Source organism: Lissotriton helveticus, chromosome 1_2 (genome assembly GCF_964261635.1).
Source record: "Lissotriton helveticus chromosome 1_2, aLisHel1.1, whole genome shotgun sequence".
NCBI lineage: Eukaryota > Metazoa > Chordata > Amphibia > Caudata > Salamandridae > Lissotriton > Lissotriton helveticus.
In genome coordinates this window covers 189,779,338-189,793,577 of record NC_136058.1, presented here as the reverse complement: position 1 = coordinate 189,793,577, position 14,240 = coordinate 189,779,338, and the positions used below count along the sequence as shown (strand labels likewise).

The window sequence follows — 14,240 nt, the reverse complement described above, 5'->3', positions numbered from 1 at the left end:
AAAGAAATTTTTCTTCCTTCCATGCGCTGTCTGACCACATACGCCAGCAGCCCCGACACAAGCTAGGTCTCAGAACCCAACGTCTTGGGCTCTTTTTTTCATGATTCAACTTTGGAGGGCGACCTGGCATTGTATACCTCCCTCTCCCCCATGTATATGCACCTTCCACCACGACCATATCTTCTTATACTTCTTCATTCCCACCTACAGCAATGGAGGCAGTTTTACTTTTTTTGGCAGCTAAGGTGCGCGTCCCACTGGATCATGTGGTATTTTTTCAGATGGGTTGTTTGGCCTCCGGTACCAAAGTTTGTACCAAGCTTACCCCGACTAACACCTTGTCGACAAATTGAGCATATTGCAACGTTCTCCTCCTTACCGAAAAGAAGTCACAAACTGGGGATGTGCACTTTCTTGCGCTGCTGGAGGTGCCACTTACAATGCTGGATGAACTGGATGGTGTGCCTGGAATTTGACTCTGTGCAGTTACAGTACCACTACCTACTGTGGTGGTGGTTGTGCTGGATGTAGGTCCATGCCGGGTCTTTGCAAATGCAAATATGGCAGCTGGAGGTCATGTTGGTGTTACCTGTGTTGGTGGTATCCGTGCCACATCCCTCACAGTCATTTGAAATGTGGTAATAATGTTGGTCTCCATCTCCACTGGGGCAGGAGTGATGCTCATGATGACTGGCTCGTGATCATCACCCTCCATTTCTACATCTGCCTCCATAACTCTAAGGCTTTCTGGAACCTTCCTTTTCCCTAGCCTTGTTGCGTGGCGTGCCTCACTCTCAGACTCAGCTGGAGGCTTCCAAGTGGCCTCTAGATCATCAGAAGGGGGGCTTGAAGAAGAAGTTTATGGACTGACCCTCCTTTTCCTTGTTGGTGATCTGGAAGAAAATGGGTCTTCTAAAAGAGTGGCTTGCTCTTCTTCCTCTGTAGGAAGCTTGATTTCCTGAACGGCCCCTACTTTGGGAGGAACAACTACTACTGTGGGCGGTGGTTGCGGCTGTTGTTGTGGCAGTTGTTGCGGCTGTTGTTGCCCACTAATCTGCTGAGTTTCCTCCTGCGCTGATTGGGTACTACTTTGCAATAACAAAAAGTCAATTTCAACATCACTGCTCGTTAGCGCTTGCGCAATTAGACTAGCTGCCTCTGAGACACTCATGGGCTTGGGCCTAGGTTGGTGGGGTGGGCCCACTGATGTGGAGGTGCTGCTCCCAGCTTGCTCCCCAAACACCGCTGCTGCAGGATTCATTTGTCATTTTCCAAAAAACATATTGAGTAGCACACCAGTCTTGGTAAGTGCCACTTCTTCTTTCTTCTGTTCCTTCTTCTCACTAGCAACTTTCTTGGTACTTGAGGACCTGGTACCTTACTTTGGGGCCATCTTCTTCAGATGTAAGCAGGACGCAGTCGCTCAAGTTTCAGAGATGTCTGTGGTGGTCACACGTCACGTGACGTCATGCGCAGCAGGACTTCTATCTGGTAGAACAGGTGTTGATGACACCTCCTCCTCAGTCTTTTTGTGCACCTAAAAGTAAAGAAGCCAGAATAACATCAGTGAAATGTTGCATTTGTTGTTGTGGTTCAATTACTACTAGTACAAGCAAACAAATATAATATATAACTTAGTGTGTGATGGTCACACTTGTTAGTAATATATTATTAAATTTTCTTAACTCAGTTATTAAAAAACCATAACAACAGTGTAGGCATTTGTGAGACTTTGACAACAAGTGCTTTCATGTTATACTGTGTACACTCAGGAAGGATAGGAAAGAAGACAAACAAAAATATAAATGTAATGGAAGTGGAACCTGTTTGGCATTAATTGTGCATCGCGTCATTCAGGGAGCTGCAGCTGGCAAAGAGGATGGAAACAGTAAGCCAAGAGGAACAAAGGAAAGACATGCAGGCCTATAAGGCAAAAGCAGCACACTACTAAACTACCACCACAAAATGGTAACCAGCCACATTGTCACTCACAGACAGTCACAACAAGCAGGAGGCTTGGAAAACATAATAATGAACTCAAGCAGGCCTATAATGGCCAGGCAAAGGAGGCATGCTAAACAACACAGCTTTGATGCACAAATATGCAAAAACGAAAAAACACAGGGCTAAACAAGGTTTAGGGAGGGATTTCTGTACTGGGGTGAATGTATGACATTGTTCTGCATTCTGTACATCAATTGTTCTTTTTGTATTTGTCACCCCGAGTGGGAGGGTATGCCCAGACATGGGTCCCGTGCTCTCCATGCCACTGGAGTCAAGCTATCCTGGCTGATGAGCGCTGAAAGCCCGAAACCTGTCCTAGGATGCTTGTTTCCAGTTCAGGGAGGACCTAGCCTGGCAGTTCGGGCTGGAATATTCACATTGGGCGCAGGGTCAAGACTGATTTGCATATGGCTGGGTCCAAACTGGAATGGCATTGTGAGCAAAAATACTATGGATTTAGGCCCAGATCTCTTTACTGGTGTGAATGTATGACATTGTTCTGCATTCTGTCCATCAATTGTTTTTTTTGTATTTGTGACCCCGAGTGGGACGGGAATGCCCAGCGTGGGTCCTGTGCTCTCCATGCCACTGGAGTCAAGCTATCCTGGCTGATGAGGGCTGGAAGCCCTAAACCAGTCCTAGGATGCTTGTTTACAGTCCAGGGAGGACCTCGCCTGGCAGTTTGGGCTGAACTGCTCACATTGGGCGCAGGGTCAAGACTGATTTGTATATGACTGGGTACAAACTTGAATGGCATAGTGAGCAAAAAACAATGGATTTAGGCCCAGATCTCTGTACTGGGGTGAATGTATGACATTGTTCTGCATTCTGTCCATCAATTGTTCTTTTTGTATTTGTCACCCCGAGTAGGACGGGTATCCCCAGACGTGGGTCCCGTGCTCTCCATGCCACTGTAGTCAAGCTATCCTGGCTGCTGAGGGCTGAAAGCCCGAAACTGTTCCTAGGATACTTGCTTCTAGTCCAGGGAGGACCTGGCCTGGCAGTTTAGGCTGGACTGTTCCCATTGGGCGCAGGGTCAAGACTGATTTGCATATGGCTGGGTCCAAACTGGAATGGCATGGAGAGCAAAAAAAGATGGATTTAGGCCCTGATCACTGTAATGGGGTGAATGTGTGACATTGTTCTGTATTGTGTCCATCAATTGTTCATTTTGTAATTGTCACCCAGAATGGGACGGGTATTCCCAGACATGGGTCCCGTGCTCTCCATGCCACTAGAGTCAAGCTATATGCTGGCTGATGAGGGCTGAAAGCCCGAAACCGGTCTTAGGATGCTTGTTTCTAGTCCAGTGAGACCTGGCCTGGCAGTTCGGACTGGACTGTTCCCATTGGGCGCAGGGTCAAGACTGATTTGCATATGGCTGGGTCCAAACTGGAATGGCGAGCAAAAAAAGATGGATTTAGGCCCAGATCTCTGTACTGGGGTGAATGTATGACATTGTTCTGCATTCTGTCAATCAATTGTTCTTTTTGAATTTTACACTGGCTGCAAAGGCAGGCTTGTAGTCTCAATTAGAGTGGTCTCCCATAGGTGGCATAATAGATTCTTCACCCCATGGGGACCCCTGGTGTACCTATGCCCTCGGTACCATAGTACTTTATACTAGGGACGTACAAGGGTACACTAGTAGCCAATCTGGGGGGCACCTACATACTCATCATGATCCAATTTAGGGAGGAAGCATTATTACCAGGATCCCAGTCAGACTAGTCAGAAAACAGAATGACACCAGCAAAAAGTGGGGGTAACCATGAAAGCAGATCCTACGTTCCTACAGTTACTAAGATGACCACATCTGTTTAATGCTGCAGGAGCTAACCCTTATCCCTTAGCTGTATTTCTGTCTCCCACACGCTAAGTCTCCCCAAGCGAGAATGAGAAATAATCTGAACTGGTGAGGAGTCATCCCTGAATGAAATAGAGATTGGGCTAGGGTGAAATGTAAGTTGGGCAAGGAGGACGTGCTCAGACGTTGCTGATTTCCAACAAAGTGACAGCAAAGGGTGTCAGAGAATACCTGGAAAGCCTTTGAGAGGGATGGATGGTGATTCTCTGGCTATCTCTTCATGACTAGTTAATTATAATGGCAGAGATGGGTCCTCCTGTTAATCCCGGAAGACACCATTTGCACAAGGGCTGGTGAGAACATGGTCTGGGTCGGACGCAGCCTGGAGAAAGGAGAATCATGGGGAGAAGTGGAGTTCAGGTGCCCACAGGGGTCCGCCAAACATTGACAGTTGTGGGATAGGCATAACCATGGCAAAGAAGGGTGTGAAGAGAGAAAAATATTTTTCATTGTAGCCATACGGAGGAAAAAGGATAGGAGAATCATGGTCAGGCCTTGGTCGGAAAGAACTCAGAGGGAAGGAGTGAGAGCATTCAACATAATTTTATGTAAACTGTACACTTGGTAAAAACTGATGGCACTGACTGGTCCCTTCCTGGAATGGATGGAAAATACAATTTCTAACATGGAGAAGTATTTGACAGAGACCTGAAGGCAGCAGAGGCTCGAGAGAGCTACATAGAAGAAGCAATAGGGAGACACGCATAATCAAACGTAGGGTGTCTGAGGCATTGCTAACACAAGGCAGCAAGTTTCAAATCCAGGAAAATGCACGACGAAAATGCCATATACAGTTTTCTATGTTATCGTTAATGGCACCTGACATGTGGAGTAATGTTTTAAGGAGCATATATGAGGAGAGTGGGATAATCTGAAAGACCCACAGGTTCCTGACGAAGGCTGTGGGGCATACAAGCAAGCAGCTGGTGAGGCAATAATAGTAGTGTTGAAAATCTTTCACCTTCGAGGTAAGATGTTGCATGCAGCTTCATGTTTGGTAAAGAAGCCAGTCCTAAATGAGTTTGACAATACAAGTGAGACTTAAAGAGCTACAGGAGGTCAGCAAAAGGCTATCAGAATTGGGATTACTGCTTCCATCTGGTACCCCGTACAGTTGAAATTTCTGCTTACCGCGACTTCGCGATATTTTTTGCTTGTTCGCGTTCACAAAATGCATGTTCGCGAGACATTTCCCCCCGAGCACGCAAACAGCGATTGTGAACAGTAAAAAAGCTTCGCGAACAAGCAATTCCGCGTGTTCGTGGAATTTCTGCGTGTTCACGGAGATTTTTTACTGTTTCGTGGAGATTTGCGTAACGCGATTACGCAAATTCCGCCACCCCTAATATTTTCACCTATGTAGAACAGCTCAGGTTTCTCTTGACTCAATGGAGAATAACTTGGAGATGCTTTTTGGCAGTGGCAAGTGGTTTCAGAGCTTGAAGGCTTCCACACCCAATAGGACTATATGGGGCAGAGGGAATACATTATGGATGAGATGTTCATAAAAGTGCATTCATTGACGCTGAACGTTCCCTGTGGCATTTGCCTCCTGCGTTCCTCTAATTCTTCTCCTTCTCTAGTCTTACTTTTCTTTTCTCCTTTTACTTCACACTGGCTTTCTAACGTAGCAATCTACAGCACCTTCTCATGGAGATGTGGAATGAAGAAATGTAGTTCGGTTTCAAACTGAAATATTTGTATTTGGAATTTTTCCTACGTTGTGATTTCTAAATAAAACGCATTTCATAATAAAATCCTCTGTATTCTTTATTGAGATTCGAATTCTGCCTCTGTTTTCATTAAGAAACAGCACATACAGAGTGAATGCCATGATGCAGTGTTTGGCATGCAGTTCGGCTGGCAGTATTAGCCTTTAAAGTGCATTGAAAACTCTAAGAGAAGACCATAATACATTAAGGCCAAACGAAGTGGCTGCCGACTTTCCAAAAACTTTTAACTGGCCATTGTAGGAAAGTAGGCTCTGCTTCCATGGTTACTCCCACTTTTTGCTTGGTGTCAGTATGTTTTTGGTCTAATCTGACTGGGATTCTGCTAATCAGGACCTGATCACTGTGCTTTTTCCATAAATTGACCACGGTAAGTACTTTTGTACATCCACAATTGGCTGCTCGTGTACCTAAGTCCCTGGTGTATGGTACTTAGATTCTCAGGGCATAGGTACACCAGGGGTCTCCCATGGGCCTGCAGCATGTATTGTGCCACCCATTGAAATTCACTTAAACTGTGACTACAGGCCCAACCTTTGCAGCCTGTGTGAGTTGTTGCTTCTACTTCGCACAACAGATATATTTATCCTTATATCTGATGTCACTGCACAAAACCTGCCCCCCTTCTGCTGAGCCAAGCTCGAGCAGGGGCAGGTAGAACACTAGGCTTCCTGTCACAAGGAGGTGTGACCAGCTCCCAGACAGGATTTAGTGTATTGAGCAAGTGTGGGGTGTGGACGCTTTCCAGTGCCACCAGACTGTTTTGAAGGGCACATTTGGTGCCCTCTTGCATACTCTAGTTTGAGCCAGTTCAGAGACCCTTGGCTCCCGCTCTGGTGCAAACCTGGAGAAAGGACATTGGATTATCCTCACCTCTGTCCAGACCCTCCTGTGGGAGGAACCACTGAGTCGTTCCAACCTTTTCCCAAGGATACCTGAGGGCTTACCTGTTGATGGGTTTTAGATTCATCGTGGGACAAGACACAAGCCTGAAACTACGTCACTCTTCGACCGTCTGGACACTTTGACTTCGCTGGACTTTGCCTGGAACCGAGACTGCACTAAAGAAGTCTTTTATTGCTCCTGGTCTCGCTGGTCTGGCTTAGCATATGGTGCACACTTATTTAGGTGAAGCACCCTGCACTAATCCAGACAACCTTTATGGTGATTTTAGTGGTCTTAGACAACCATAGAAAACTCTCTAACTGGTAGCTCTGGAGAGGAGCCTTCAGGCTTAGTCTAGAAGAAGTGTAAAGTAGCTTGTTTTACCAGTACTAATCATATAGTGTAAGTTAAGTGAAAAAAAAACTACAGTGTAAATATAAAAATAGGTATATATTGTAAACCCTCACTAACACATTGAGATATCTCCTACCTGAAAATATAATCACAATACACACAATACTTCAAAAGTAGAACAGGCAAGTAGCACAAATACACCGTGGTCTCCAGGGGGAGACCGAACCATATACTTGTAAAGTGGAATGCGAACCTTGACCGCAGTTGAGACTAGGCCGAGTTTTAGAAGAGCTAGGGATCCAAGGAACCACCAAAGGTAAGTACCCAGGAACCCCACTGAGGCTGTGTGCAGACTGAAACCACAGCCATGTGCTCAATACAAGTCAATGGGGAAGTTGTGGTTGCAGTTTTCAAGAAGAAGGACCCTTCCCAGCGGACCCTGAAGAAACCCCATAAAAGATGGAAGGTTGGAGAGTCACCCCACCCGTGGATACCCCAGTAATCAGGATACCTACACCAGGGAGTCCAGGTGCATAGGTGCGAAGTGATGTCGTAAACCACCATACAACACAATGGAGGACTTCAGTGAAGATGCCACTGGTGAATAATGTGAAAGAGTCTGTTGAATCCAAGGTTGGATTCTTGAAGAGGAGAGCATGCAAGCAGAGTGGACAGAGTCTTTTCCACTCTGGAGTGACCAGGAGGTATGGAAGACCTATGACCACTTATGATGGAAGATGCAGTAGGGTTACCGGTGAACTTGTTGCTGCAGCTGTGAGGGCCAGTTGATGTTGTGGAAGACCAGGAGCTGTTCCTGAGCTGTCCCACATCAGAAGTAGAGAGCCAGAGGGTCGGTGTCTGGTGGGAGCACCAACAAGCCTTGGCAGCAGCAACAGACAAGGAAAATGAAGAGGGCCCAGTGTCGGGATCAGCAAGGTGCAAGGGACTCACCAAGCTCAGGAGACTCAGAACAGGCCCTGAGCAAGCTGGGGAGCCCACTGGAGCCACAGAAGACCCTTGAGAGGTCCCACAGGCCGAAGGCATAGGTGTTGAAAGAGGACCTTGAGCAACTTACCAATGAAGAAGGCCCAAGGTGCAGAGGAAGCAGTGAGGGCAAAAACCTTGGCTGCAGGAGTTGCTTGAGGTTGGAGCCTTGGCAATGGCAAGTCAATGCAGTGCATGGGGGTTGTGTTCAAACAGTTCTGTCGAGGGATACTGGCCTCAAACTCAGTATGAAGACAGTGCAAGCCACGAGGGAGTTGCAGAACCACCACCTGTGTTTCTGAGCCTTTCAGAGTTTCTGGGAACCTAAGATCAGCAGACCGGTTAGCTGTGTTGCAGTGCCCTCAGATGCAGGGGAGTGACTCCTTCACTCCAAGGGAGATTCCTTAGGGTGTCCTGGTTGTCCACAGTCCTGGTGAAGAGCCTGTGTGGAGCATAGGCATAGATGTTGCTTAAGTCCATCAGCACGACGAGACCAGAAGCAGCAGGAATCTTCCTCCATGCAGTCTCAGTTCCCAAAGCGAAGTCCAGCAGAGGTCAGAGTGTCCAGACAGTTGAAGTGTTATGTGAGCTGAATATTGTCCCACAATGAATCTAGGGACCCACCCACAGGTAAGCCCTTAAGTACCCTTTGGAAAGGGTTGGGACGATTAAGGAGTCCCTCCCAGAGGAGGGACTGGACAGTGGGGATGATACTCCCATGTCCTTTGTCCATTTTCGCGCCAGAGCGGGAATCATTGACTCCCTGAACTGGTTTGAACTGGAGTATGCAAGGAGGGCACCAAATGTGCCCTTCAAGCAGTCTCAGTGGCGCTGGCAATCGCCCCCACCCTGCCCCAATACACTAAACCCTGTCTGGGAGGTGGTCACACCTCCCTGTGAAAGGATATCTTTTGTTCTGCTGTCTCCTGTTCGAGCTTGAGCAGGAGGGCAGAAACATGTCTCTGGTCGGCTGCAGCCATAGCTTTGGTCCGGTTCTGGAAAACTGGTGCCAAGAGCACTGAGGGCCTGCCGGAGGAGCTTTACAATGCATGGGATCATACTCCCACACCGTTTATGGTATGGAGGTATGATTCCAACATGTTTGATACCAAACATAACAGCGTTCATTACAGCCAGTTTAGAGATGGTCATCGCGTAATGACTCGTGGACTCTCTATATTTCTCAATAGCTTATACACTTACAACCTGAGTGAATGGATTCCGAAGGTTGTAGGAGTGCCCCGCTCAAGCAGGGGCACCCTCACACTTAGCTCCCTGCCTTCCGGATTTATTGGCCTGCCTTAGGGGTGAATTATAGTTTTAAGTGCAGTGACCTCAGATAGAAGGAAACGTATATCTATAGTAAGTGGCTTTAGCACAAGCTTACACAAGCTGCAATGGCAAGCCTAGTGTCACAATTATAGTGGTCTCTCATGGGTGGCATAATACATGATTCAGCCCACGGGAGACCCCTGGGGTACCTATGTGCTGGGTATCTTGGTACTATATACTAGGGACTTACAAGGGCACCCAAGTAGCCAATCTAGAGGGTACCTGAGTATTCACCATTGAACTGCGAAGCGTGGCTAGGTTACACCTTGCGCAAAACCAATATATTAGTAGCAGATTCCATAACAGGTTGCTCCAGAGAACAAAAAAGCAACGGCCACCCACGTTCCAAATAATCCTCTGTGTCAAAACACAGTGAATAGGCAATAAACAAATGTGGCAATAAACAATAGACTACATTAGACGTATTGCAACTAGAGAAATGTCTAATGGTGATGTCAACTCCATTAATGTTACAAGTCTTGGTTGCTTGGGTAGTATTGCAAGCTATGCACATATTGCATTTATAATGCCCCATAAGTGGGACCAATTGTCTCATATTATCTACTGTGTTAGTGGCAGTATCTTCATAAGCATGTGTCAAGCGGTCCTGCATATTCGATACTTCTTTAAAAGAGAACATAGACTTGTTCTTTAACTCAGGTAGGCTTTTGAAGTGGGACCAATGTTTGTTCACAATCTTTTTAAGGCTATTGGAAGGAGTACCAAAGGTTGACACACATATTAAATGTGGTTGTTTAGACTGTTCCCTCACTTCTAACAATGCTTCGCGGTTATTGTACCAAGCAGGTTTTAGTGATTTTTTCAAAAGTTTAGATGATAGCCACGAATTTTCAATTTATATTTCAACTTTTTTGCTTAGGCGAAATAGTCCTCCTTTCAGGTACAGTATCTGCGGAGTCACAAACATTGCCCATAGGGCAACCAATCCTTCAGTTCTTGGGGATAGAGACTATTATAATTCAGTGTGTTCCTAGCTTGAGATACAATGCAGTGTAGAGACTGTTGTTACTATCTACTTTTATTAAACAAATCTTTGTTCCCGAGCACAACACAAGAAATATATTAAGTTAATAAAAAAAGAAGATAAGTCAACAATATATCTGATTTTCAAGAGTTCAAACAGTAGATTCCTTTATTTTTCTTTCTTTTTTCTTCACAATCCTAGAGATTTCAAAAGATGATAATTCTTGTTGATACGTTGGTTGAAATCATACATAATGTAGCCAGAAAGCCGACACGTGTTTCGTCTTGGGGAACAATCACCCGATGACTACCTAGCTACGCTTTGCAGTTCATATCTACTTTTATTGTTATGTCCAAGAAGTTCATGCTTCTCGAATCTGACTCAATAGTACATTTGAGATGGGAGTTTTTGGAGTTAAGCCATGTGTGGAAAGCAACCAAGTAGTCAACCAACGAATGATGTTAGCTGAAAAAGAGTTTGATTCATCGAAGACGCATGCATTTTCGAAGGTTGAGACATAGATATTGGCTGATAGAAGGTGTTTTTGAAGAGAAAAAGTTTTCACACAGTGATATTCAATGATAAACGTCATTGGAACGTTGTGGGGCCTGGGTCTGTTTTCTAATAAGGTGTTCAAAATAGTAAGTATGTCATTATGGGGGATATTCGTGTATAGGCTCTCAATATTGATTGAGACAAAAAGTTCAGAAGCTGGACCAAATTGATGATTTTCTATAATGTTGATAACGGTCATCGTGTCTCTGATATAAGTAGGTTGATCAATGGCAAAAGGGCGAATGAAAATGTCAGCGTATTGTGCCAAGGGTTTTAAAATTGAATTACACCCTGAAACAATTGGGCGTCCTGGTGGTTTTAAGACTTTGTTATGTAACTTTGGCAAGATGTAAATTGCTGGTGCCGTGGGTGCTTTGTTAATGAGAAAGGAAGCCTCCTCCCTATTTAAACAACCTCCATCAAACCTTTCTCGACTTAAGTTGAAAATCAAATTGATTCATCTGTTAGTCGGATTGATGTTGAGTTTTTTATAATGTTCGTTGACAGATAACTGTTTTACTAATTCGAGTCTATATGCTTCTTTATCCCATAGCACAATGCCCCCGCCTTTATCTGTCAGTTTTATTGTGACATCAGGGAAGAATTGTAAATGTTGTAGTGCCTTTTGTTTTTCTTTCGAAAAATTGAATTGTAATGTATTTTACTTTTGGACAGATTCTCTATTTCAGTGAGGGTTGCATTTTCGAAGGTGATAATTTCCTTTGCAACAATAGCATTCGCTGGATAAAACATGGATGGATTTCTCAAACCAGTGGTTTCATAAGATTATCAGATGATGTATTGGTGGCAAAAAAATTCTTCAGTCTAATTGACTGGAAGAATTTGTACAATTCTAGTTTTGTTTGCAATAGATCATTTTTAAATGTTGGTACAAAGGATAAGCCTGCTAAAAGTACGGTGACCTCTGACTCAGATAGGGTATGGTTAGACAAGTTAAAGATTGGGATGGTTTGGGTGGGACCTGCCACTCGTAATAGTTGTTCCTGTTCTGCCTGAACCTTGGTGAGTACTGATTGCGGTACCATCCCCACTTCGCTCCTCTGTCTCCCTGGGGGGCAGAACCCCTCCATTCTGGTCCTAAAAAAACTTGACATGATGTTGTTGGATGTTATTCGTATTGAGAGCGATAAGGATTTTCTAGGGACTGGTCACTGCTTGTGTCAGAGAAGGTGGTTCTCTTTCTCATGGGTTGATTGTATCCCTAGGGGATATTAAAGTCCTTGTTTAAATAGGGGTATGTATTCTCCTTGTGATATCTTTTAATATCTTTTTGTAATTTGTCTGTCCTCTTAGGTGCATTAAGTTCTTCAAATTCCTTGATGGTCTGAAAAACTCTGTCTAACAGTAATTTGCTATAAGGAGTGGTGGAATTTGTAGTGATTTTCTTTTCTAAAGTCTCTTTTTTTAAAAATATTTTTTATTGAGCAGAACATTAAGTACATAAAATACATAGTATACTGAGAATCATTCTTAAAAAATCATGTGTACAAAAAATACGATAACTTCTTATTTTATGATAAAGTTATAAACAAAATATGACTGTAGTGGCTAATAATATCATCAACCACAAATAGCAATGTGCAAATCATCTAATAAAGTGCAGCATCGAGAAAAGTGCTAATGCTTCTAAAGTGCAAAAAGAAAGTGCTAGTGTCTTTTTATAACAAATAGCAGCTGCTACAACTTCCACTTCAATGTTGATAGAGTTCCACTTTAAAACTTTTCTAAATCACTAAAAACGTCAAATTTATTTCAAATTTCCTAGTGGCTCCCACCCGTCTAGAGTATGCTTCCTCAAAATTTCAAGTCCTTTTTATTTTATTAAACCACTTCAAATGAGAGGGAGCTTCACTAGATTTCTAATTCTGAAGAATTAATGAAAGGGCTACAGTACAAGAAATAAATAGAGAAACTTTCTCGGCCTCGGTTAACATCATTCTATCTCAGCATAAACCAAACAGGGCGGCCTTGGCCTGAAGCGAAACTCTCTTCCCAATTGCTTGCTCAATATCTGCAAAAATTGCCTCCCAGAAGGGCCTTAACTGTGGCATGTAAAGAAGATATGATGCCATCCACCTTCCTCATCCGCCTGACAACTTCCGGAAATCTTTTTTTTAGGACAGCCGGAGTTAAATAGGAATGCCAACGCGATAAGAAAGCCATTCTTTTCAAATTCGCTGTTCGCAGGGATTTGCTTCCTAGGTGGCATAGGGCCTCCCAATCTTTAAGGTAAAAAATACATTGTGTTTCATGAGCAATATTAGCCAAATGGCACTCTATCATGGGAGCTTGACCCCGTTGATGTAGTAAACGGTACCAGTTCCTTACACCACTAACTTTGGCCCCATAGAGAGCTACCACAAGTTGATTTGGAGCATCAAAAATGCCGCTGGTATTCTTTAATAAATGAACAACGTGTACATATTCAAAGAAGGCGGGTTTCCTGCAGCTCTCCGCCCTTGCCATTTCCTCTTGCCAGGAAATCGCCCTATTTTGAATTATAAAATGTCTTAGCTCAGGTAGGCCACAACCTTCCCAATTATTAATATGTCTTAATCGAAACTGGAGGCCAAGACTGGTACATTCTCTTAATTTTAAAAATTGCAGACTGGAGGAGCCGGTCTTTTTGAAATAGGACTGAAGTCTAAAGGAGTAATCTTTTAAAATCTTGTATCTTGTTCTCTTAGGGAGTTTGGAAGTTTTTAAAAACTCTAGAGTTTGAGAACCAATTTATTGCGTCATTTTATCTATAAAAAAGCTATCTCTAGTACATTTAGATCCCATCAAGTCAGACTCTAATTATAAAAAAGCGGCCTCATAAAGGGTTCTTAAATGAGGCAAAGATTAGCCCCCTTGTGCAATAGGTAATTGCACCACAGTCAGTTTAACTCTCGATACTTTCTTCCCCCCGACAAAGTCTCTAAATAAAGTTTCAAATTCTCTAAAAAGTACAAAATTATCTTAATTGGGACATTAGTTAAAAGAAATATGAGCAACGGAAGTATGGACATTTTAATTAATGAAACTCTACCCACTAACGAAAGGGGACGTAGAAGCCATTGTTCCAGAAGCTCTTAATTTTCTATTTCATTCTTAAATAATTCAATTGATATAGCTGTTGGTACTGACTAGACACAAATAGCCCAAGATATCTCAATGGATCTAGCTTAGCGGCTTGTGTCCTCAAGCAAGATGGAAGAAAGTTCAAATCAGTGTTGAGGGCAAGAACGTCAGTTTTATTAGAATTTATTCTATAGCCACCAATTAGTTCAAAATTCCTAAATTCCCTTAAAATCATTTCAAGATTGTCTATGTCAAGGATCAGGTATAAAATAATATCTTCCGCAAAAGTTTCAACTTTGCCATACCGGAAAAAGGGGATTGAATAGCAGCATTATTTTGTATTTTAATTACCAGTGGCTCAATAAAAAAAAGTAAAAAGCAGTGGTGAGATCGGACAACAACCCTACTTTGTCCCACGGTTTATTTCTATAGTTCCTGCTCGTTTTGAATTTATTGCTAC

The 14,240-nt window shown here is 43.7% G+C and overlaps 1 protein-coding gene across 46 annotated transcripts in view; it reads left to right on the top strand.

The window, feature by feature from the left end:
• Nucleotides 1-14,240, top strand: part of LOC144799531 (uncharacterized) — a 5,513,712-nt gene that overhangs the window by 1,561,936 nt on the left and 3,937,536 nt on the right. The window lies entirely within an intron of this gene.